Raw genomic sequence first — 26,746 nt, 5'->3', positions numbered from 1 at the left:
AGGACCCTGGGATCATGACCTGAGCCGAAGGTGAACACTTAACGAATGAGCCACCCAGGCGCCCCTAATTTTCCACATTCTTGATGTTCTAGCACCTGGAGGCCTGTTGACTGTGGAGAGACTGCCCTTCCCTGGTCTAGCGAATCCTGAAAGCTGGCCCACTTCTCTCCGGGAGGACTCCTTTCCTACACAAGCTAACCAAACAGAGCCCGTACTCCAAAGCCCCACCTCTAAATGGTTCTTACACTCCAGAACGCAATAATCCTCTGCCCCCAAGTATCCCAGGGCCTAGGGACCAAACCACCAGTGACATCCCCTGCGCTCCAGAGCGCATGGAAATGTTCAAACCAGCCAATCCTCAAGCTGTCTACCCTGCTTACACTGCCTTGAGCATTCCTCCCCAGAAAACCACGGTAAAGGCTCTGGTCCGTGCTTTCCACTTTGCCCTTTCTGCCTCCTGACCACCACTGGTGTCTCCTGTGTGGCCCCGTGTGGCCCTTTGTGGGCCTATGTGGCCCTGTGGCCCGGTGTGGCATTGTATCCCTCCTGTGTCTGGAGAGCTGCAAGTGGCAAACTGTCCCTTCAGTGGCGGTTTTCTCCTCATCTTCTGGCCTCCCCCCCCCCCCCCGCGAATAGTCACACAATCCACATATTCAAAACACCAGCACTGCTCTCAGACACACAGGCACAAAGTAAGAAAGAAAGGGAAGGAACACTAAGACCTCCAACGACCACTTCCTTCCAGAAGGCTGGAGAAGGAGGGGCATCTGTGCAGGAGAAGGGGAGGGACGAGTGTTTTCTGACTGGACAGGCCCCAGCTCGGCTTCATCAAGGGCTTGCAAGTAGACAGTACAGCGAACTCATTTTGCTGACAGGCAACTGAGACAAGTTAAATAATTTGTCCTAGGCCACAGAGCCACTCTCGTTGGCCGCGATTCACTCATTTTTATTTCCTTAATGCTCAACGCCCGTGACAACCCAACCCTGAGCTTTCTGTGTCGGCCCCTCCCGTTTAACGCCCTCCACCTCGTGTGCGGGAGGTTCTGCTGGGCTCTACCCCAAAATAGTGTTGCCATCCACCAAATCCCCTAAAACACAAGGATGAAGATTTATGGCTCTACGCTTCCTCCCAAAGTTCCTTCAAACCATCTGTCCGCGCTATTCCCGAGAACCCGCCACGTCCTCTTCTCTGAGCTAGATGCAGTCAGACGATCTGAGCATGACACGATGGGCACCTGGAGAATCTGCTGTCGAACCTGGGGTATACAACTAAACCAAGGGACCAAGACCGGATAACTCAAGGGCATAGTTCGTCGGCTGCCAAGCTGCATAGCACACAGTTTACAAGAAGGAAGTGCAGGAGAAAACTGGGAACTTCCTAGAATAGGTGAAACTTGATTAGGACCTTGAAGGATGGGGAGCAGGTGAGTGAAGGAAAAGGTAAAAGGATTATTTTTAGACGGTATGGGGGTTCCTAAAAAATTAAAAATAATATTATCACCTAGCCACATAGCCCACTTCCAGGTCTGTGCCCACAAGAATTGAAAATAGAGACGCAAAGAGATATTCGTCCCTACCAGCGTCATTCACGGGAGCCAAGAGGTGAAAACAGCTCAAGTATCCGTGGACAGAGGAATGGGTAAGTGTGGTCCGTCCAAGAGGACGAGAAGTCTGACACAGGCACGAACCTCGAAGACATCATGGCGAGTGAAATAAGCCAGCCACAAAAGGACAAATATTGTGTGATTCCATTTCTTTGAAATAGTCAAATTCATAGCGACTGGAAGTGGCATGCTGGTCACCAGGGGTGGAAGAGAGAAGAAAATAGAAATTTATTGTTTAATAGGTGCAAATTTTCTGTTGGGGATGACAAAAACGTTCTGGAATAGATACTGCTGACGGTTTCACGACATCGCGAGTGTACCTACTGCCACCACGTTGTACACTTAAAATGATGAAGATGGTAAATTTTAGTCATGTATATCTTGCCACAATAAAATAATTTATTATTATTATTATTGAGAGAGACAGTGCGTAGTTGAGGAGGCCGGGGAGCGCAGAGGGAGGGGGCAATGGCAAGCCGGCTCCACACCCAGTCAGGAACCCCAGGCAGGGCTGGATCCCACAACCCTCAGACCCTGACCTGAACTGAAATCAAGAGTCCACGCCCCGTGACTGAGCCACACAGGTGCCCACCCCCTAAAAATTAATTTTAAAAAAATGTTTGCTGTATCCCTTTAAGGGTCAAACCTTGAAAACATTTGTTTTTAATGGAAGCCTTCTCAGACAGATGACGCATGCCCCTGCTCTCTTAAACCAAGCATAGCAGTCGTGACCTGAACATCCTGAGGGTCCGCAGTGTGGGCCGGGTGACATCAGTGGATCTCCGAGGTTACCGCCAAGCGTCCGTTGGACGAGTTACCCAATGCCCTGGCACCGTCTGGCTGTCTAGTACGTTGTCTGTCTCCTTCCCAGTTGCCTGCATCTAGCATACTTCCTTTCAAACTTGCTGTTTTATGTTTCCGATCTGTGGTGAGCTGGGAAAGCAGAGAGGCCAGTGTGTTCAAGCGAGGTGCGACGGAAGCATGAACAGGCTTCTCACCCAGCCGGCGGGGGCTCCCGCGCAGGCACTGCACCAACCTTTGTGTCGTGCAAGTCCAAATGGCGGCAAATCCAAGCGCCATGCCTGCAAAGCATGGATGGATGGGTGACTGCTCACTGCCCTGGAGTTGGCCCCAATTCACCTCATAGTCTGACGCCAGCGTCTTGGGCCAGCTCACCACACGGCCATCCGTCTGCAGCCCCCAACCCTTACATGATATTCACGGTCACTTGCATGGCTCCAGGACTCAGGTCCTGGCAGATCCAGGTGCCGGCCTGATCTCCAAATTCTCACAAAGGTTTCTCATTCTTTGTAGTACGTCTTTATGAAATAGTGCTCTCCTGGGGTGCCTGGGTGGCTCAGTCTGTTAAGCGTCTGCCTTCGGCTCAAGTCATTATCCCAAGACCCTGGGATAGAGCCCCATGTTGGGTTCCTTGCTCAGCAGGGAGTCTGCTTCTCCCTCTCTGCCTGTCTCTCCCCTAACCCCGTTTGGGCGCTCCTGCTCTCTCCCTCTCAAAGTAAATAAATAAAATCTTAAAAGAAAAAGGGGGTTGGGGGTAGAAGGAAAGAAGAAATGGTGCACTCCTCAAGTTCAAGTCCAAATATCACCGTGCTTGGCTCTACTGTAACCTCTACCCCAAACTCTCCTCCAAACCTAAATTAATCACTCCCTCCTCAGAGCACCCAGTGCATTCATTTATATCTCAGGCAATCTTAAATGAAGAACTGGCTTCTTGCTCAGAAGGAAGATGTGGGCAGAACAGGCATGTAAAGGGTCATACTGAGTGCACTGAATTCTGGTTAACTGACCGACCCTCCTGCTATAAGACAGCGTCTTAGTTTTGTATCCCGGTGCCTTGAATAGGGAGACATTCAGTAACTGTTTGCTAAATTGAAATGAATTATTAAGAATACATTACAGGGGTGCCTGGATGGCTCAGTGGGTTGAAACCTCTGCCTTCGGCTCAGGTCATGATCCCAGGGTTCTGGGATCGAGTCCCGCATCGAGCTCTCTGCTCAGCAGGAAGCCTGATTCCTCCTCTCTCTCTCTCTCTGCCTGCCTGTCTGCCTGCTTGTAATCTCTGTCTGTCAAATAAATAAATAAAATCTTAAAAAAAAAATTACAGATTAAGCACCTAAATTTAGATGACCAGAGAAAAAGAGATAAGAGGAGATTGTCTTGGAACCAATGATAATCAAATTTGTGTTTATGACCCTAGAGATCGCATCAACATGTGAAAGTCTAACTGATGAGTTGGGAAGATATTTTGAGGCAGAAGTAAGACCCATGCCCCTTGCCTATTACCAGCATGCCCTGTCCCACATGTGCCAAGCCCCTTTGTACCTGTCCCAGGTAGGAAGAATACACTTGGTGTCTGTAAACTTGAATCTCCCTATCCATGAGTTTTTCCACTCTTCCATCTTCATCAGCTGTAGGAGATCCCAAGCATTTCTTTTTTTTTTTTTAAGATTTTATTTTTTAATTTTATTTACTTATTTTTATTAGAGAGAGCATGACAGGTGGGAGGGTCAGAGGGAAGAGCAAACTCTCCACTGAGCAGGAAGCCCAAAGTGAGACTTGATCCTGGAATTCCAGGACCAAGACCTGAGTCAAAGGCAGTTGCTCAACTGCCTCAGCCACCCAGGTGTCCCGGGGATCCCAAGTATTTTATTTATTTGGCAGAGAGAGCATGAGAGAGCACCAGCAGGGGGCGTGGCAGAGGGAGAGGGAAAAGCAGGCTCTCCACTGAGCAGGGAGCCGGATGCAGGACTCAATCCCAGGACCCTGAGATCATGACCTGAGCCGAAGGCAGATGCCCAATGGATTGAGCCACCCATACGCCCCCATCCACATATTTTTAAGTAGGCAATATGCTCACAGGATATAAAATTCAAATGGTTGAAAGGTACGAGACTGGAAAGTTATATCCAGTTCCCCTCCTCAGTGTAAACACTGACTGCTTTCTTGGGTATCCTTCTAGAGATCATCTTAGCTTATAAAAGGAAACCCATATATTTTTTCTTGTCTAAACAAATGGAGGCACACCAGACGCCAGCTTTTCTCAACTTTGGCTGGACATTAAAATCATTTAGGCAAGCTGTTCCAAAAGCTTAAATCAGAATCTCTGGTTGGGGGGGGACCCAGCCATCAGTATTTTAAAAATTCCCCAGGTGATTCTAATGCACATCCTGCGTCAGGAAGTAATGCATACACATTGCTCGGCAGACAATTTTTTTTCCCTAACAATAAGTCTTCAAGATCTTTTCACACCGATGTGTAAGAATCCCACCCCCCTTTTTAAAAACAGCTACAAAGCATCCATTGGCTAGATGGAATACAAGGGCATTTACGAGTATCAGGTTTATCCCAATATTTCGCTCTTAAAAATGGTGCTGCAACAGATGACATCCCATATCTGTCACTTTGCACATCTACATATGTATCGTGTATATTGCCAGTACTCTGCGCCTTACACGTGTAGGATCAAGTTCAACAAGTGACATGGCTGAGTCGAACAACAAGGGCGTTTGCAGCTTCGAGGAATATTTGTGATTTTGCTACTCGCGATTTTACTATTTCATCCTTGATATGTGATAGGTGCTCCTAACTGCCCTGTGAGGGTTAATTATTAAACCAGGTTCATCAAGCGTTTTTAAAGTGGAAAAACGTGATTGTACTGTAGAGCCGTATTCAGGAGGGCAAGACCACCGTCCTTGGGCTTGAATTTCAAAAAAGTGAGTGGAGATAGGGGAAGCAGATCTTTTTCGTTGTTAGGGTTACCAGTGTCTTTCCTGATAGGGATGGTTGGCTGCTCGGTTTCTTGTTCTTTCTTGCCATGAAAGAGTTTTGTTCTCAGAAAGGAAACAATATGTGCTCTTTGATGTGGCCCAGAAAAAAGAGGCCAACACCAAGTTTTAAAATGCTTTGTGGAAGAGCAACCAGAAGTGGCTCTTTAGAAGAAAAAGCTCACAGAGCTGCGGCTCAAACAAGAGAGGTTTTAGAGCATTTGAAGAAGTTTTGACTCTTAATAAGAGGAATTCTCTTATTTAAAAAAAAGCAAATCATGGAAAACGTAGGCACAATTATTCTCCCTCGAGTGGGAATAACTTTCCAGCCCCGGTGGATCTTTACTTTGAGGAGATGCCAGAAACTGCAGACAGTAAATGAAGCCGTGAATCAGAAACACACTCTCGTGCAGAGGCATGTGTTCCTAGGAGCAAGGAACAGGCACCCTTCTGGAAGTTTCCATGTCCTTATACAGTTGAAGAGTCTGCCCTGTAATATTAGTCTCTGCTATTTCCTTCTACTTAGTCTTCCTTCCCTTCTCCTCCTCCTCTAAGAGACAGAGAGACAGAGAGACACAGAGAGAGCCAGAGATAAACACAGAGAAAAAGACTTGCAGAGACAGAGGGAAACAGGGAAAGATTTTGCTTCAGTTCGGACATATTTTTAAAATACCTATCAGGACAGTGCTGAAAGAAATGGACCATAATAAAATAGGTCATGTTCCTATCAAATTGAGTTTTATGGCATTCCTGTATTTCCTGAAGAAATTCAAGCATCGTTAGTCTTTGAACAACCTATCAGTCGAAGTTCTTTGATAGAAAGCTCTAGAGAGACTCCTGGGTGGCTCAGTCAGTTAAGCGTCTGCCTCGGCTCAGGGCATGATCTCAGGGTCCTGGGATCCAGCCCCACATTGGGCTCCTTGCTCAGCAAGAAGCCTGCACCTCCCTCTGCCTGCTGCTCCTCCTGCTTGTACCCTTTATCTGACAAATAAATAAAATTTTTAAAAAATAAAAGGAAGAAAGAAAGCACTAGAAATTGACTCAGGAACTGAAGGCCGAAGGAAGAGGTTATCTGAATGATACTGAGCAGCTCAGAGTTGAAATCAGGAACGCGATGGTTCTGGGGACCACGGCAGCAGAGGCTCATAATGAGCTTCTGTTGGAGATCTTGCCATCAGATGAATTCTTCAGATTCCTATAAACATAATCAGGTTGCCTTGGCTTCATCACCCGCCCACCTCCTATAGCCAGGAGCTTCTGGGACTCATAGAGCGAGAGGTAGAAATTTGGGGGAATATACAAGGAAGGCTACAACAGCCACTGCCCAAACACCCAGATTCTTGTCTCCATAAATAGTTGGTCTGGAGGCAATAGCAATTCAACCTAGAAATGTCATCAAATCCTATGACTGTGCTCTTCCTGAAAATGTGTAGCAATCTGGTTAGGATCAGGACTGGACAAAATATTTCCAAGAGTCCCTTATAAGGCCCAGGGCTTACTGAACATGCCTCAGTCTCCTGGACCACACCGATCTTTTTTTTTTTTAAAGATGGCACATTGGGGCGCCTGGGTGGCTCAGTCGGTTAAGCATACAACGCTTGATCTCAGATTAAGTCTTGATCTCGAGGTCATGAGCTCAAGCTCTGCATCCAGTTCCATGTGGGGTGTGGCACCTACTTAAAAAAAATCAAATAAAAAGTGGTGCATCAAAAGCAATGTGCAGATATCTGTGCCCATGTTCAAAGCAGCATTACTCACAACAGCCACAAGCTGGAAACAACTCAAGCGCCCACGGAGGGATGAATGGATAAACAATTATGGCGGCCACACACAATGGAATAGTATACAGCCTTGAACAGGAAGGAAATTCTGACAGATGCTACAGCGTGGAGGAACCTTAAGGACATTATGCTCAGTGAAATAAGCCACTTACTAAAGGACAAAGATTGCAGGATTCCACCTACACGGAGTACCTAAAGTGGTCAGATTTACAGAGATGGCAAGTGGAATGGTGGTTGCGGGGTGGAGCGGGGCGCTAGGTATTGGTTAGCAGGTCCGGAGTTTCAGGTTTGCAAGACGAAAGGAGCTCTGGAGGTGGATGGTTGTGCATCCCTGCCACTCTCCATGCGCTTAAGGTTTAAAATAATACAGCTTATGTTATACATAGCTCACTACAATTTGAAGAAAGAAACGGTGTCGGAAAGCCGAGATCCAGCAGCACAAGTAAGGAGAGTAGAAAGGGGGGATCTAAAGTCTGCATTTCGAAACAGGGCTCCCTCCCTTGTGGCTTTCTGCAAGGGGTCACCTCCGCAGCTTCCCAGTGTTGTCCTTGATCATTCCATAATATACAGAAGAAAAAATTCATGAGTTTGAAGGAAAGATTTCAAAGGCAGAAAAGGGCTTCTTTTTTCTGTATGTTACCAGTCTAGCTGGTAATCCGAACCCCTGCATCGACACAGGACACAGGCTTTTCGCACTGGATGGCTCGGCAGAGTCCAGGAGAAAAAATAAAAACTTTATGACCAAGAGCCCTATTTCATTTCCTTTCTAAACTAAGCGCAGGAAAGGCCACCCATGCAGCCTTGCGCAGAGAGAGCAAGACTTCACTATAAACCGAAGCAACCATATTGCTGCTTCCTCTATGTGGAAAAAAGCAAAAGAACAAAGGGGCGCCCAAGAAAACCAAATACAATTTAAATACATAACGACTGCTGGTTTTCGTCTTCATAATTCACAATTGGTGAAGTGGTGAGGTTATCAATACGCTTTCATGTGGTTAGTTTCAAAATGTTATTTATTACCCTCTCCAGACCGTGGCTTTCTGGTTTGTTCATTGACTTCCCCGCTTACTGCTCCTTCTGCACAGAGGAAGCGCCCCCACCCCACGCCCCGGCCCCAACGCCCCAGCCCTCAAATGCCCTCCCTGTTCTGGAAGTATTCACATCTATCAAGATCTTTTCAAAAGTTCTTCAGTAAAAAGTCTTTTCTATAAAGTCGTCCTGGTCTTCTTTGATCACTTCTTCCAATGAATAGCTAGAACACTAATCACTTTTTCTCCCCATGATGCATAGGACTTTGGGCTGTCAAAGTATAATTTTCAAAAAGCTAAAAACCCGACTCTCAGACAAATATAGAATGAACACATGTCAATTATTTATGTAGCTAATTCACAAGGATGCTAAGAGGATGGTAAAGCTGGTTCAAAGGAGAATTTGAGGAACAGATGTCTCTGCAGTGAGTCAGGAAAGGCAACCTAAAATAAGTTTTCTAAGCCACAGACAAAACTGGTTACTGTCTATGGGGCAGGAAAACTATAACCTCTGGAGGTACCTTCCCTAGTCTTGGAAATCTACAAGTTAACATGGAACTTCGGAGAATGTGGCCATTAGTTCTTTGTAAATGGCAGGACCATAAAAATACATCTCCTAAACAATTAAATAAAATTTGGGAGGGCCTTGGGCTGGACAGTGCTCCCATATGATATTGAAAGGACACGGAGCCATCCTTTTACATTCTATCAAAGATGTTGACTACATTTTCCTGACCAGGTCAATCATCCCATTTTATAAGAGGAGACAGAAGTTGGGAGAGATGAGCTAACTTGTCCAAGGTCTTGGACAAAGCACACTACTTCTCCCAAAGCAGACCATTGGTGACACACAAACAGCTAAGAAGTGTATAGCTAGTTGGTCTTGAGTGCTATTAAGCAAAAGAGTTCTGTGACTCCAGGCTTGATAGTCAGTTGCGTTGTACCTTCTCTGAGAACCGGTGTTCAGCACTCACAGATTTACTCAATAAGTACTCGTTGGGCGCCACCTACATCTACAGCAGATTATGTTTTCCAAAGACAGCCACACCTCCATATTTATCCTGTCTCCTAGGCTCTTCCTCTAATGGGACTGTATCTCCTTTCATCAGAAGAAGCAAAGTTTCCCCCGATACCTTGTATCTGGGCAGTGGCCATGGCTGCTCTGATGGCGCACAGCAGAAGGGATGCCATGGGATTTCTGAGACTGGGTCTTAGAAAGTCGCAGTGTCCACCTGGCTCTTTCTCTGTCTCTCTATCCCTCTCCTTCTCAAGATGCTTGCCCTTTGAACCCAATCACCATTTTGTGAGGAAGCCCAAGCTACGTTCAGAGACCAGTGGGGATGTTTTGAGGAACATCCCTTGTCCCTCACCCCTGCCACCCGCCACCCACCAGCCTCCTGGGCACGAACCCCCAGACATGAGAATGAACATGCCGTCAGATGAAGGCTTTCCAGTCTGCCAGCTGAGGCCAGACACTGTCGAGCAGAGTCAATGGCCCATAGAAACCAAGAGCAATAATAACTTTTTTTAAAAGATTTTATTTATTTATTTGACAGAGAGAGAGAGATCACAAGTAGGCAGAGAGGCAGGCAGAGAGAGAGAGAGAGAGGAGGAAGCAGGCTCCCTGCGGAGCAGAGAGCCCAACGTGGGGCTCGATCCAGGACCCTGAGATCATGACCTGAGCCGGAGGCAGAGGCTTAACCCACAGAGCCACCCAGGTGCCCTGCAATGATGACTTTTGTTTTGTTTTAAGCTACAATATTTTGGAGTCGTTTCTTAGGCAGCAATAGGTAATTACTGTGCCGTGTTCTTGGCACTGTAGCATTCATAGTTTCAACCTGTCATCGCTGGCGCCAGTGTAAACATCGTGGAGTTCTTCCCAAGTTCTCTGAGGCACAAATCAGCACCTCGCTCGTGGAGAGCAGGGGTGCCGTGCTCCATGGCTGGCGAGGGAGTCTCCTAGCATCTATGTCTCTGTCCATCTCAGTGGTCCCTACCTTGGTTGGTTGAACTCAGGACCCTGGGGCTTGAACTCAGGACATGGGGCTTGAACTCAGGACCCTAAGACCGAGTCCTGAGCTGAGATCAAGAGTCAGAGGCTTGGGGCGCCTGGGTGGCTCAGTGGGTTAAGCCGCTGCCTTCGGCTCAGGTCATGATCTCAGGGTCCTGGGATCGAGTCCCGCATCGGGCTCTCTGCTCAGCAGGGAGCCTGCTTCCTTCTCTCTCTCTCTCTCTCTGCCTGCCTCTCAGTGTACTTGTAATTTCTCTCTGTCAAATAAATAAATAAAATCTTTAAAAAAAAAAAAAAAGAGTCAGAGGCTTAACTGATTGAGCCATCTAGGTGCCCTGTTGGTTCCTGCTACTAAGTGGATGTGCCTTTTTTCTTGGGAAGAGATATTCAGACCCATGAAAAAGAAAAAAAAAGCCAATGCTTGTTCTGTAGGTGGGGAGAAATTGGGCATGTTTAAGGAAGTAATGATTCCTCGTGGGGAAAAAGAAACAGAAAATTTGGACTAAGCTATAGAGCAAAATTCGCTGGAGGTCAGATTAGACCTGACACGACCTTGTCTGCCATGATGTTTCGATGCTGGTATTTCAGGGGTACCTGGTTGGCTCAGTCAGAAAAGCATGTGACTCTTGATCTTGGGGTCATGAATAAGGTATAGAGATAACTTAACTAAATTTTTAAAAAAAGATGTGGGGCGCTTGGGTGGCTCAGAGGGTTGGGCATCTGCCTTTGGTTCATGTCATGATCTCCATATCCTGGGATTGAGCCCCACATCCTGGCTGGCTCAGTGGGGAGCCTGCTTCTCCCTCTGCCTATCCCCCTGCTTGTATGCTCTGTCTCTCTCTCAAATGAATAAATAAAATCTTTAAAAAAAAAATCGGCAAGCACTCCATCCAATGCATAAGTACATTTAATGGGGAATGTTTCGGTGGAATGAAAGGTGTGCATGTTTGTAGCCTTTTGAAGGTCTCTCGATATACCCTCCTAAAGTCCCAGTGGTCAGTCGTGCTTCTTTGTATTTTCCAGTTTGTAGCGTAGAAGTTCTCAAGTTGTGAGGTCTGAGATTCCTCAAGTTCTCAGCCAAAGAACCTCAGTTCAGGAGGGAAATAAATTAAACTGACCTTCCATTAAAGCAGTCATTAGTGCGGGCTGACTCAGAGCATTTGACCTAGGGACACGGAAGCTGATTAAGTAGTTTTCCCAGGAAGAGGCTTCATTTAGATAAACTACACTTCCAGGAATATTCTTGAAGAGCATGAGCACAATAAATTACTGCAAAGAACGTATTTTCAAGATTCCTTGATTTATACAATTTTACTCCCATCCACTGGAGGCTGTATTTTAAAAATACAGCAAAACAACCACCACAAAAAAAAAAAAAGGCAAGCAGAGAAACATGGCCACTAGGAAGTCAGAGTCTCATTTTTTCCATTCACTAGCCCTGTACTTTTCCTGAGGCTCTGTTTTCCTCATCTGTAAAATGGGGACAATAATTATCTGCCTCTAGGGTTGTTCTGAGGATTTACTAGGCAGATATAGAGAAAACGCTTAGCACAGTGCCCGTCACGCAGTGACATAATAAAAACTGTTTTCGAGGTACCTGGGTGGCTCAGTGGATTACAGCCTCTGCCTTCGGCTCAGGTCATGATCTCAGGGTATTGGGATCGAGCCCGCATTGGGCTTTCTGCTCAGCGGGGAGCCTGCTTCCTCCTCTCTCTCTGCCTGCCTCTCTGCCTACTTGTGATCTCTGTCTGTCAAATAAATAAATAAAATCTTAAAAAAAAAAAAAAAAAAAAAGGAAGTGAACCAAAAGCTAACTGTGTAAGTGTGTCAAGCTTACAAACTTGAGACCTTAGGACGAGCAACCGCACACAGCCAACTAGGCTTTAAGCTATAGCCAATCGATAATTTTTTTTTATCAATTTTTGTTATTGTTACTCTCTTACTGTGCCTAATTTATACATTAAACGTTGTTACAGGTGTGTATGTACAAGAAAAAAACCCTTAGTATATATAAGGTTGGGAACTACCCGCAGTTTCAGGAATCCGCTGGGGGGTCGTGGATAAGGTGAGCTGCGCAAGTCTGGCGGATCTGAGGGACACGTTATAAGGCAGAGACTCCTAGTTTCCTGCAATATGTGTTTTTCTCATCTTTCCTAGTAATAAACATTGTATTGGAGGACAAGGCCACCATCATGTTTAGGTCTGCTGACCCCTCGAGCAGCCAGGTGCAGCCAGGTGACTAAGTTCTGGCCAGTGGGATGGATGGCTATGAAGCTGGTGTGGCTCGCCACCTTTCTTTTCTCCCTTCTTCGTCATCCCCTTTTGCCTCCTGATGTGGGGAATGCTGGTGCCACCATGCTGGACCATAAGGACTGGTCCCTGAAGACTTCTTGAAGCAGATTGCTTACTTCTTCAATTTGTCTCTCTTGTTAAGCAACTGTTATTTGGGGTTTTCTGTCACTCACAGACAAGCTGATTCATTACTAATTCAGTGGCACATGTTGTAAGTCAAGCACTGGAGGCGGTGGCATTTAGTGACAAAGTTGACAATTACATGGCTTCGCTGAGATTGCTTCCTACGGCCAAGAAAGCTGTAATGATGACCGCTTGCTTTTTAGAGAGCTTTATCGTCTCAAATGTATTTTTGATCCTCATCATAAACACCTGTGCCAGAGAAATAAAAGGACTTTGGGGGTAGCCTCTAAAATGAAAGTCACCCTCTCCTTGCCCCGGGGGCACGGCCCCAGATGTCTCACCATCTGGTCTGACTCAGCAATTCAATGGATGGCACGGACAACAAGTCTGAGGTTCTACTTTCCAGTTTTTTAAAACTTCTCAAATGGATTTCAATGATCTTTACAATGATAAAGCCCATGCTTTGAAGGTCTGAACTGAGTGCCCCACAAATTCATATGTTGGAGCCCTAATGCTCATCAAGGCTGTATTTGGAGAGAGGGCTTTTAAAGAGGTGGCCTCAGCAGAAGCCACACCTATCAACAACTTGATCTTGAAACTGTAAAAAAATAAATGTCTGTTCCTTAAGCCACCCAGTCTGTGGTATTTTGGTAACCTTAGGAAACTAATATAAGGACCAAACAATTCTAGTGTCTGAGAGACGATGGAGGTCCAACTGTGTCAACATCAAATCCAGGACTGGAGAGTATCAGTGACTCCCAGGTCCTAACTTGTCCCCCGAAGACAGACCTTCCCAGCTCATACCCATGTCCTGTCATTTAGATCTTTGGGGGCTGACATCTCCACTGAGAGCACACAGAGTAAATGCTTTATTGTTGACTATTATTTATCAGAAAAAAAATTTACATAATTGGTGGTTTCTGAGATGTTTTCAAAAGTCAGAGAAAATGTCGAATTGAATGGGAAACAAAAAGTGCATAAGGGAAACTACCATGAGGTATCATTGCCTACCCACCGGGATGGCTACAATTCTTTGAAGATGGAACAGAATAAGTACTGGCAAGAATATGGAGAAGCCAGAACTTGAAGAGTGTTCTGTCTGTACAACACAATATGATTTACTCCTAAAAGGGAATGAGGTCCAGACGCCTGTTGCGATGCAGATGATAATTGAAAACATACACCAGATGAAAGAAGTCAGACACAAAAGGTCACATGTTGTATGATTCCATGTACATGTGACGTCCTGGATGGATTACTCCACAGACACAGCCACAGATGGGTGGTTGCCGGGGGAGGGATGGCTAGTGGGGGTGGGGAAGGGGGTAAACCACTCACTGGGTCCCAGCTTACTTTCAGCATGATAAAAATGTTTAGGAACTTAAGGGGCCCCTGGGTGGCTCAGTTGGTTAAACTTCTGCCTTTGACTCTGGTCATGATCCTGGGATCGAGTTCCACTTGGGGGGGGGGTGGTTTCCTGCTCAGTGGGGAGGCTGCTTCTCCTTCTCCTCTGCCTGCTGCTCCCCCTGCTTGTGCTCTTTCTCTCTGACAAATAACTTACTAACTAAAACAGTTAATTTTATTTTGTGTATATTTAACCTCAATTTCTTAAAAAAAAAAAAAAAAAGCATGGGGAAGAAGAGAGATTTACTATGAAGCCAAGGAACCTTAAACCTCGGGGCCCTTGACTGCCTGAAACCTTCTGGGGCCCTACAAAGGACCCTAGTAACATGTCCCCATGGCTATCTATATCTGTGATTTTCTTAAAGATGACTCCCAAATTATCTAAGTCCCAGACCCCACAGAATCTGGCTCTGCCCCAGAGAAGGATCTGAGCCCTATGATTGGCTGAGGGAGAGAAGTCAGGTTCACCTACATCCACTCATCTCTCTTTGAGGCCTCAGAGAGGAGGGGATACCAATTCTGGGCAAAAAAGACTGACCCTTGTGGCCCAAGGCTCTGAAAAATAAACCCAAGTCCTGAGAAACATTTTTCCTTGGAAAGAATCAACTTAGCTTCGCAGGAAGCCTCCTAATTCCCGCTCCCCCCTGGATCATTCGGTTAAGCTACGTTCTTTGGCATAGCGAGCTAGCTAAGATGGGGTGACCAGTCTCCCCAGTTTGCTTGGGACTGAAGAGTTGTCCAGGACGCAGAACTTTCAGTCCTGCAGGGCAAGTCCCAGGCAGCCCAAGATGGCGTGTTCACCCTCGCGAAGGTGAAAAATGTCAACACCTCAGGGGGAGACAGGACAGTAAGACCATTCATCCCCTCCCGTGGAGACTTAGTGGGGTCCTTTAGGCGGCTAGATGGTCTGCTGAGCACTGGTTCTTTAAACTGAATGAAAAAACTGTCTGATTCCATTTCCATGAGGTATCTAGGGTGATCACCCTCTCCAGGAATGGTGGGCAGGAACGGCCATGGGCTGGGACAGAGGTGGAAGGGGGGTTGTCACCTAGTAGGTACAGGGTTTCAGTCCTGCGAGCTGAGGAAGTCCAGGAGATGTGATTCACAGCAGTGTGAATGTACCTGCCGCTATGGCATGGCGCACTGAGATGATAGACACTGATATGGTCAACCTGGTGGTATGGGTTTTTACCATGATAAAACAAAACAAAACAAAACAAAAATAGAAGGAGAATGAGACCAAGACCTTGCCTCCAGCTGGCCCCAGTTTCTTGGAGAGTAGACCAATGGCAAGTAACCTAGTGCTCGTCGAGTTCATTCTTCCTTTCTCTCTCTTTCTTTCTTTCTTTCTTTCTTTCTTTCTTTCTTTCTTTCTTTCTTTCTTTCTTTCTTTCTTTCTTTCTTTTTTTCAACATTTTATTTATCTAGGGGCGCCTGGGTGGCTCCGTGGGTTAAAGCCTCTGCCTTCAGCTCAGGTCATGATCCCAGGGTCCAGGGATCGAGCCCCGCATCGGGCTCTCTGCTCAGGTGGGAGCCTGTTTCCTCCTCTCTCTCTTCCTGCCTCTCTGTCTACTTGTGATCTCTGTCTGTCAAATAAATAAATACATCTTTAAAAAAAAAAAGATTTTATTTATCTATTTGACAGAAAGAGACACAGTGGGGACAGAAGCAGGGGGAGTGGGAGAGGGAGAAGCCCAATGCGGGCCTCCATCCTGGAACTCTGGAATCATGACCTGAGCCGAAGGCAGACACCTAACGCCTGAGCCACCCAGGCACCCCGTGGTAATCATTTCTCAATAGAAAGACACGTGGATCAAATCACCACATTGTACAACCTTGAATTTACACAATGTTGTATGTCAGTTAAAACCCAATAAAGCTGGGGAAAGAAACCCATTCTGCTCTTTTTTGAGACTGTATACATACATACACAAATTCCAAATTGGAATATATGAATTTCAAAAATGCTTTTAGTTTGGAGTCAGGCTGGACTGAATATAGCGTGCAAATAATCTCCAAATTCTAGCATCTGTGCCAGAATTTTTCATAGGATACCATTACGACTTGCTTCTCTTTCAGAATTTGTTTGAATTAGAGAAAATACCAAACACATACCAAAATATAGAGACTATTATACTGACTCTTCCTGGACCCATCATTAGCCTCAACAATGATTAACTCATGACAATGGCCTTTTAAATACACCCTCCACCCACTTCCCCCTTCTCTCAGGATTATTTTAGCCCAAACCCAGATATCTGATCATTTTATCAGCAAATATTTAGCATGGATCTCTTAAAGATAAGGATAATTTTTATAACTGTCTCTACATCCCTCTGACCCCACAGTTTATGAGCTCTGTGAGAACCAGACTTGATCCTCTTGCTGTCTTCGGAGAGCCAGAATCTGGGCGGGCTTCACAGGGGCGTGGCCTCTGCATCTTCCCAGGACCCTAGAGCCCCTAATTGGCTTCATGTTTTGCCACCCTGGAATTCTTAATCATTTGGGGGCACCTGGGTGTGGCTTAGTCGGTCTGCCTTCAGCTCAGGGGGTGATCTTGGAGTCCTGGGGATCCAGTCCCCACATCAGGCTCTCTGCTCCGCGGGGAGGCTGCTTCCCCCTCTGCTCCTCCTCCTCTCACTTGGGTTCTCTCTCACGCACTTTCTCCCTCAGAAAGAAAGAAGGAAGGAAGGAAGGAAGGGGAAAGGAAAGAAAGAAAAATTTTTAAAAAAATTCTTAAACATTTTTGGAACAAGGTTCCCTATTTTCATTTTGTACCAGACCCCCCAAATTATGTGGCCAGCTGTGGCTACACGTAGCTTCACCAAGCATCAAGCATCAGGTGATAGAAAAGAGGCACAGTGCTAGGTTCTACACGGAATAGAGCGCACTTGCGGGCTTCACATGAGACTGACCCTCCTTCCGCATGCCCAGCTCAGTGGACGGCACCGCTCCTCTTCCTGCTCGCAAGGCTGAAGCCCAGGTTGTCATCGGGGCACCTGGCTGGCTCAGTCAGTGCGGCATGCGACTCTTGATCTCGGGGTTGTAAGCTCCAGCCCCATGTTGGGTGCAGAAATGACTCAAAAAATAAATTTAAATGTTTAAAATTTGTTTAAAGGGGCACCTGGGTGGCTCAGTCATTGAGCGTCTAACATGATGCTGGAGTCGTGGGATCGAGCCCCGCATTGGGCTCTCTGCTTGGCGGGAAACCTGCTTCTCCCTCTCCTGCTCCCCCGGCTTGGGTTCCCTTTCTCACTGTGTCTCTCCCTGTCAAATAAATGGATAAAATCATTTTGTTTTGTTTTGTTTTAATTTTGTTTAAAAATAAGGGGCACTTGATTGGCTCAGTCTGTTGAGCGTCCAAGTCTTTTTTTTTTTTTTTTCTCCAAAGATTTTAACAGGGAAGGCAATGAAGCACTTAGTGCGTGTTCATGGGTGGGTTCTCGCTTTAGGCAACTGCGGTTTGATCATATTGGGTCCTCTCCGAGAGTTGGTATAGGACACGTCTTAGAATTGCTCCACAGAAAGGGGAAGCAGCTGGGGTGTTTACCTACCAACTCTACAGTAGACAGGACTCTCTCTACGGAATGTACGCCACCATCTCTCTTCTCCACACGTCAGTCTCTCATCATCCACATTTCCCTCTTGTCAGTCTGTTCTACACCGCACAACCAAAGAGATCATTTCCAAATTCAAACCTAATCACACTCTCCTCCTGCTTAAAAGGCTAGGGTCTGGGGGCGCCTGGGTGGCTCAGTGGGTTAAAGCCTCTGCCTTAGGTCATGATCTCAGGGTCTTAGGATTGAGCCCCGCATTGGGCTCTCTGCTCAGTGGGGAGTCTGCTTCCCCCTCTTTCTCTGCCTGCCTCTCTGCCTACTTGTGATCTCTCTGTCAAATAAATAAATAAAATCTTTTTTAAAAAATGCTAGGGTCTTCTCTTGGCTCCCAGGATAAAGAACAAAATCTGGGAGACCCTAGAAGGTTTGGCCCTGACCTGCCCTCCAGCTCTATCAAGAACAGGAAAAACAGCTTCCGCTAGTCAGCCATGTTTCTTGGATACACTGTGCTTCCTCTTTCCACAGGGCCTTTGCATAAGCTGTTCCCTCTTCCTGGAAAGCTTTTCCTAACCCCACAGCTTTTTTTCAGTGTCTCAGCTCAGTGGGAAGTTCTATAGAGAAGTTTTCCTCATTTGTCTGGCTAGGTCAGTTCCAATACCCTATGTTGTTGTAGTACCAGATGGTTCCGCTTGTTAGCATGTCTCACAATCATAATGCCACAGTTGTTCCACAGTTAATTGTTTGTTTCCCCCATGGTGACATAGTATCCTTTTTATTTTATTATTTTTTAAAGATTTTATTTATTTATTTGACAGAGAGAGATCACAAGTAGGCAGAGAGGCAGGCAGAGAGAGAGAGGAGAAAGAAGGCTCCCTGCTGAGCAGAGAGCCCGATGCGGGACTCGATCCCAGGACCCTGAGATCATGACCTGAGCCGAAGGCAGCGGCTTAACCCACTGAGCCACCCAGGCGCCCCTCCTTTTTATTTTATAGTCTCGGCATTATCCTCTGACCCTGAGCTCAGAGCCTAAGCAGTATAGGGCAGGTACCCAGCAATTCTTGTGGATGGATTTGAAGACACATATTCAAAAGGAATGTACTGAGGGGGCAAAGCTTAACAGAATATCATAAGCACAGAAATATATTAGCACAAGTACACAGACACATCTTTAAGGGTATGTAGTATTTGTCATTGAAAAAGATAAAAACCTAAAATTCTATACACATGGGAATACCTAAAAAAAACTATGCTATATTTATGCTATGGATATTCCACTCTGCCGATAGAAAGTGACACAGAAAGATGTCACTGAGGGGCACCTGGGTGGCTCAGTGGGTAAAGCCTCTACCTTTTGCTCAGGTCATGATCCCAGAGTCCTGGGATGGAGCCCCTCGTCAGGCTCTCTGCTCAGCAGGGAGTCTGCTTCCCTCCTCTCTCTCTGCCTGCCTCTCTGCCTACTTGTGATCTCTGTCTGTCAAATAAATAAATAAAATCTTAAAAAAGAAAGAAAGAAAGAAAGAAAGAAAGATGTCACTGATAAGAGGGGCACCTGGGTGGCTCAGTCGGTTAAGCGTCAGACTCTTGGTTTCCACTCAGGTCATGATCTTGCGATTGCGTGATTAAGCTCCGAGGCAGGCTCTGCTCTCCGTGTGGAATCTTTTTCAGATTCCCCTATCCCTCCCCACCCATGTTCGTGTTCTCTCTCTCTCTCTCTCACTGTCTCTCAAATAAATAAAAATCTTAAAAAAAAATTTGTTGCTGATAGAAATAAAATATAAAAACAAATTGTAGAACGCGTATATAACATGGTCCCATTAGGTGTGTCTGTGTGTACGCGCGGGTGCAGGCACTTCGCTTGAAATCGTAGAAACCATGGGAAAGGTGACCAAGAAATAGTGGTGATCCCTGGGGAATGCGACAGGGTGATAGGAAGGGTAATTGTACCCACTGTGTCTATAATACTTGCATATTTTACTTTTATAATAATTACTGAAAGCCAGTGACATGGAATTTCAGGCATCCATAGGGAAGATTTTCTTTTTGCATGTGTAGGAGAAAGGCCTGTTGGGTCTACCCCACAGGAAAGGTCTTCACTTGTCAAAAAAATCCCACAGGACCCAGTTAGGATTCTATTAGCTGTGTACCCGCCAATATGGAGGAAATGCCAATATTTCAAAATCTTTTGTCTTGTTGAAGACTTCTGGGACATTCCAATATTCCATTTCCTTTCATTAAAAAGAAAATTGTCGGGATGCCTGAGTGGCTCAGTCGGTTAAATGTCTGCCTTTGGCTGGGGTCATGATCCTGGGGTCCTGGGACTGAGCCCCGAGACAGACTCCCTGCTCAGTGAGAGTCTGCTTCTCCGTCTCCCTCACCCCTCCCCGCTGCTTGTGCACTCTCTCTCTCTCTGTCAAATACATAAATAAAATCTTGTTTAAAAAATAAAAAGAAAGAAAGTAAAAGGAAATTGTCAGGAGGCGCCTGGGTGGCACCGTCTGTTAAGCTCGACTCTTGGTTTCGGCTTGGGTCATGATCTCAGGGTCATGAGATGGAGCCCCGTATCGGGCACTCAAGTCTGCTTCTCCCTCTCCCTCCGCCCCTACTCCCTGAGTTCTCTCTTTCTCTCTCTAAAATAAATAAATAAACCCTTTTAAAAAGTGTCAGGAGATTTTCCTCGATTTGCTCATTCTCAAAGTAAGCACAGCATTTGGCTGGAATATTCTGCATTTAGCAGAAGGCAAGAATGAGACAGTGAACTTGCTCTGGGTTATGAAATGTTTCTCATAGATTATGTTAAAGTATTACTTTTCTGAATACCAGTCACATGGCTAGATTCAACATTTAATTTAATTCATGCTCAGCAGAAGTCAAAGCACCTATTACTTATAAAGCACGTGGGGAGTCAATATAGTAGGCTTGGAATGAAATCAACACATCTTGAATTAGATCAGCCACCCTCACTTAAAAGCAGTGTGATTTCTATAAACCTACATTTATTTATCTGTAAAATGGGAATACCATCTATCGCATGGAATTGTTTGAAGGAGAAATATATATATTCCTACATTTAGGAACTGTGAACCAAAATCATTATGAGACACGACGTCACACCTACTAGGATAACTACTATAAAAACAAAATCCAGAATATGACAAGGGTTGATGAGGATGTAGAGAAACGGGAACCCTTGGGCATTGCTGGTGAGCGTATAAAATGGAAACTATGGAAAATAATATGAAAGACCCTCAAAAAATGTTAAACATAGAGCCATCACCACATGACCTAGCAAAGTCCACCTCTGAGTACATATCCAAAAGAACTGAAATCAGGGACTCAAACTGACATACCCATGTTCGTAGCAGCATTAGTCACACAATAGTCAAAGGCTGGAAGTAACACAAATATTCTATTGACAGGTGAATATATAAGCAAAATGTGGTATATCAGTATGATGGGTTATGATTCAACCTTTAAAAGGAATGATAATTTTTGTCGTTGTTAAGATTTTTCATTTTGCGGAGGGCACCTGGGTGGCTCACTTGGTTAAGCATCTGACTCTTGATAGCTGAGGTCTTGATCTCAGGGTCATGAGTTCAAGCCCTGCAGTGGGGTCCACAATGGGTGTGGCGCCTACATTAAAAAGAAAAAAGAAGGGACGCCTGGGTGGCTCAGTTGGTTGGACGACTGCCTTCGGCTCAGGTCATGATCCCGGAGTCCCGGGATCGAGTCCCGCATCGGGCTCCCAGCTCCATGGGGAGTCTGCTTCTTCCTCTGACCTTCTCTTCGCTCATGCTCTCTCTCTCACTGTCTCTCTCTCAAATGAATAAATAAAATCTTAAAAAAAAAAAAAAAGAAAAAAGAAAAGAAAAAAGAAGAAGAAAAGAAAAGAGGGGCACCTGGGTGGCTCAGTGGGTTGAGCGACTGACTCATGATTTTGGCTCGAGTAGTGATCTCAGGGTCATGAGATGGACCCCGCATAGGGCTCCACACTTAGCAGAGTCTGCTTCTCTCCCTCAATCCTTCCCCATGGAGGGAAGCAGGGGCACCCTGGTGGCCCAGTCGGTGAAGCATCTGCCTTCACCTCAGGTCATGATCCCAGGGTCCCAACATTGAGCCCCTCAATGAGCTCCCTGCTCAGCAGGAGAGTTTGCCTTTCCCCTGACTTGTGTGTGCCCGCGCTCTCAATCTCTCAAATAAATAAAATCTTAAAAAAAAAAAAAGTGAGGCAGGCAGTAGGGAGTGGTGAGGACTGTGGCACCTGTGGGCTCTCAGACCTCCCCTGAGAAGGCAGCCGCTCAGCTCTTGCCTGCCATACCCAGACACAGCTGTGGCATCTCAAGACCCTCCTTCTTCATACACAGAAGTCCTAAGTCTAGATTCTTACGTGAAATATCTCTCTGTCTAAACACTGGTGTGTTAACCATGTCTTATTTTCTGCATTCCAATGCTGGGGTCTTGTTGACCCTGGGAGGACTGTCCCTCCCAGGGTCAGCCATTTCCCGGAGAGAGTAAACAACTCACCCGTGAGCACACTGGTCAAATCCAAAGTCCACACCTCAGCTACCTCTTTCACTGGGCTCTCGTGATCTGCGTGTCCGTGTCGTTACCTCCTTGCCCTAATCACCCCAGGGCAAGTCCCAGACAATCAAGGGCACCATCTGTGTTTCTGGCCCTGCTGACATCATTCCAACTAGCCAATCCTAAACCCGACACCCTTGCCTTACCCACTTCTTCCCACAGAAACCACCAGAAAGGCCCTCGCCCACGCTCTTCCCCTCCATCTCTGTCTCTGCCTCTGGACCTACCCTAGCAGTTTCCCTCTGCATCCGCCCCCACCCTCCGCCCCTGCCATGGTGTAGTATTTCCCCTCTTGGGAACTATAACCAACGATGTTTTCAATGACAATTATTCCCTCAACTGTTGACCTTTCTGAACTTCAAATTCTCTATTGATACACTATATTTTATTTTTTAAAAATATTTTATTTATTTGACAAGAAGAGAGGAAACACAAGCACAGGGAGTAGGAGAGGAAGAAGCAGACTTTCCACAGAGCAGGGAGCTCGATGTGGGGCTCGATCCCAGGACCCCGGGATCATGACCTGAGCCAAAGGGAGATATTTCACCAACTGAGCCACCCAGGCACCCCTGTCCATTGTTTTAAAATATAGTGTATCAGTAGGGGCGCTGGGTGGCTCAGTTGTTATGCGTCAGCTTTAGGCTCAGGTCATGGGTCCTGGGATCAAGCCCAGTTTGGCTCCCTGCTCAGTGGGGACTCTGCTTCTCCCTTTGCCTCTGCCTGCTGCTCCCCCTGCCTGTGCTCTATCAGCTAAATCAATAAAATATTTTAAATAATAATAATAATAAACAATGGATAACATGGCTTTTTAAATTTTATTGTTTGTTTGTTTATATTTTATTTTTAGGGAGAAGAGCAGGGGGAGAGGCCGAGCAAGAGGGAAGGAGAATCTTCACGCAGGATCCCTGCTGAGCCAGAGCCCATTCGACCCCAGAACCCTGAAATCAGGACCGGAACCTAAGCCAAGAGTCATCTGCTTAACGGACTGAGTGACCCAGTTGCCCCTTTTTAAAAATGTTTACATGGTAAGGGCAGTGGCATCTGTTGTAATAAAGGAAAGAGGCTAACATCTACGAAGCTTGATTGCATTGGGTCCTGTGCCATCCTGGTTTTCAGTACTTCTTTCACTGACTCTTCACATCAATCCTGTCCAGATACTATTGGTTTCTTTCTTACAGATAAGGAAGCTGAAACCCAGAGAAGTTAACTACTCACCCAATGCCAGCAAGTTAAGTAGTATACATGGAAGTTGAATTTGAGTTTGAACTTGGAGAAGGCAGGATTAGGGGAGGAGGGGAAACAGAAACTCCTCAAACAGAGATTAGGACTCCGTAATCTCACAGCGGCCAAGGAGGGAGACTGTCCGAGGGGACTGGCTAAGTGATCATTTCCTTTTCTTAGGACTTTAAAAAAAAAAAAATGGGGGTGCCTGGGTGGCTCAGTTGGTTAAGCATTTGCCTGTTAAGCATTTGCCTTCGGCTCAGGTCATGGTCCCAACATCCTGGGATCGAGCCCCCATTGTGTTCCTGCTTGGCAGGGAGCCTGCTTCTCCCTGCCCCTCTCATTCTCCCTGCTGCTTGTGTGCTCTCCCTCTATCAATAAATAAATGAAATCTTTTTAAAAGAATGGTTTTGGGGCTCCTGGCCGTCTCGGCCAATAGAGCATGTGACTCTTGATCTCTGGGCCATGAGCTGGAGCCCCACATTGAGTGTAGGGATTACTTAAAAAAAAAAAGTTTGCTAATGCCCATTGGTGATAGTTAATAATTAAATAAAGATTTTATCTTGTTCTAAGGTTTGTGTTTTACTTCGGATCTAAAAATAGAAGGACTTCATCTAATCACAAATAAGGTCTGCTAGAAGGAAGAGGAGGATTGAGCCGCTAGATAGTTAAGATTCCAAATTAATAAAACACCTGCTGGGGGTGCCTGGGTGGTTCATTTGGCTAAGCATCTGTTGTTGGCTCAGGTCACGATCCCAGGGTCCTAGGACTGAGCCCCTCATGGGGCTCCCTGCTCAGTGGGGAGTCTGTTTCTCCTTCGAACCCTCCCCCCCCCATTCTCTCTCTCTAAAGTAAAATTTTTTTTTTCTTTTTAAGATTTTATTTATTTATTTGACAGAGATCACAAGTAGGCAGAGGCAGGCAGAGAGAGACGGGGAGGCAGGCTCCCCGCTGAGCAGAGAGTCCAATGCAGATCCCAGGACCCTGGGATTATGACCTGAGCCGAAGGCAGAGGCTTTAACCCAATGAGCCACACAGGAGCCCCTCAAATAAAATCTTATTTAAAACCCTTGCTGGTACTGAACTAGCAGACCTGCAGTGGCTGCTGTATCTCAGGGCCAAGGTCATTCCCATCAGTTTGTACCAAGCGACACACACAGGTGTGCTGGACACGCTGAATGGTACCTCTGCCCAAAGAAGACAGATGTTGATCTCATTGTTTTTTTTTTTGTTGTTGTTGTTTTTTGGTTTTTTGTTTTTTTTAAGATTTTATTTATTTATTGGACAGACAGAGATCACAAGTAGGCAGAGAGGCAGGCAGAGAGAGAGGAGGAAGCAGGCTCCCCGCCAAGCAGAGAGCCCGATGCGGGGCTCGATCCCAGGACTCCGAGATCAAGACCCAAGCCAAAGGCAGAGGCCTTAACCCACTGAGCCACCCAAGTGCCCCAATCTCGTTGTTTTTTAATGTGCTATATAAATGTCATCTCAAAACAGAAGAAATTCAAGGCATCTCATTTCTGGGCTATTATTGGATTTCTTGCCTGGGTAAAGTCCATTTTCAGCTACGTGCCTCATGATCCCAACAGGACCCCCCAGGCTGGGTGTGACCCCCGCCCCCCAGCTGTGGGGGGGGTCTTCAGCCCTGTACTTACAGAATCACACATATTTTGGGATGTCTTTATACTGCCAGTGAATGTGGACAAATGCCAGGATCAGAGAAATGGGCGTACCCCCGACACGACCGGCTGCGTCAGACACCCGGCAGCGTGACCAGCAACAGGGTGGGACAGGCACCCTTAGGATGTCTCCTCAGTGTCCACCCCACCCTCTTTGCTAGTGAACCAAAGGTGGGAGGGTGGGGCTGGCAATGTGCCCGGCTAATTACTCACTTGCCCTCTTCTCTTGCAGGTACAGCTGGCCATGTGACACAGCTCAGGACAGAGATGGGGAACAGGGAGTTTCCTGCAAAAGCTCGGCCTTTCCAGCAGAACGGAGACAGAGGCAGCAAATCAGGTCTTTGCCTCCTGCTCCCTCAAAGAGCGGTGGGATGACTGCAGCGCAGCAGGTGTCTGAAAACCACAAGACGGACGAACCCGAGAGTGGGAGCCAACTTGGTGGGATCGATGGAATAAAACCTAGAAGGCATCTGGGTCCCTGCTGGCACTGATGAACAGCTGTCCCGAAGCCAGCTCCTGTCTGCTCCTCTCCCCACCTGACATTTCATTGTGAAAAAATTTTTAAGTTACAGAGAAGTGGGGCTTCTTACGTGGCTCAGTTGGTTGAGCGACTGTCTTTGGCTCAGGTCATGATCCCGGACTTCCAGGATGGAGTCCCGCCTCGGGCTCCCAGCTCCTTGGGGAGTCTGCTTCTCCCTCTGACCTTCTCTCTCATGCTCTCTCTCACTCATTCTCTCTCAAATAAATAAATAAAATTAAAAAAAAAAAAACTTACAGAGAAGTTGAAGGAGCTGTACAGTGAACACCAACCACCCATCTTCATTTTATGACATCTGCTTCATTGCGTGTGTGCCCGCCACACATCCTTCCGACCAAGCCTTAGTCTGTCTCTTCTAAATGCATTTCTGAGAACACTGCCCCCCATACAATTTTCTTTTTTAAAAGATTTTTTTTATTTATTTATTTGACAGAGATCACAAGTAGGCAGAGAGGCAGGCAGAAAGAGAGGAAGGGGAATAGGCCCCCTGTTTCGCAGAGAGCCCGAAGCACTGCTCGATTCCAGGACCCTGGGATCAGGACCTGAGCAGAGGGCAGCGGCTTAACCCACTGAGCCCCCCAGGCGCCCCGCCCCCCATACATTTTAATATGCATGTCATTAAGTAGACTATTTGTTTAGAATCCTTTTTTAAAGATTTTATTTATTTATTTATTTATTTGAATGAGAGAGTGTGTGTGGAAGTGAGAGAGAGAGAGAGAGAGAGAGAGAGAGCACGAGCAGGGGAGGGGCAGAGGGAGAAGTCGACTCCACACTAAGCAGGGAGCCCATTGCGGGGCTCCATCCCAGGACCCTGGGATCATGACCTGAGCCGAAGGCAGAGGCTTTAACCCACTGAGCCCCACCCAGGCTTTTTCATGTGCTCATTGACTACTTGGGTGTCTTTTTTTTGTCAAGATGGCAGAAGCACCCAACGGGGACAGTCAGCATCCCCCTCGCCCGACCTGGAGGAGAACCGAGGCCTGGAGGAGAACCGACTGAGCAGCACAAGCCGGGATATGAATGAGAAATAACCTGTTTTGTGAATCCACTGAAATGCCATCCCATTTGCTTCAAGAGTTAAACTGTATATTTAAATTATACCTCCATACGCTTATTTAGAAAAGAAAATGAATGGGGGAGGAGGGGTT

At 46.4% G+C, this 26,746-nt stretch overlaps 1 long non-coding RNA gene across 1 annotated transcript in view; it reads left to right on the top strand.

The window, feature by feature from the left end:
- LOC309847651 overlaps positions 1-25,833 on the top strand; it is a 42,109-nt gene extending 16,276 nt beyond the window's left edge. Inside the window, exons 3-4 of the long non-coding RNA XR_014302537.1 lie at positions 23,011-23,188; positions 25,293-25,833. This is a non-coding gene — a long non-coding RNA (uncharacterized lncRNA). The remainder of the gene's footprint in view (positions 1-23,010; positions 23,189-25,292) is intronic.
- Positions 25,834-26,746: the final 913 nt, after the last annotated feature.

This window comes from Mustela nivalis, assembly GCF_964662115.1.
Source record: "Mustela nivalis genome assembly, chromosome: 14".
Taxonomy (NCBI): domain Eukaryota; kingdom Metazoa; phylum Chordata; class Mammalia; order Carnivora; family Mustelidae; genus Mustela; species Mustela nivalis.
The sequence above is the reverse complement of the archived record's forward strand: the minus strand, read 5'-3'. Positions and strand labels throughout refer to the sequence as shown.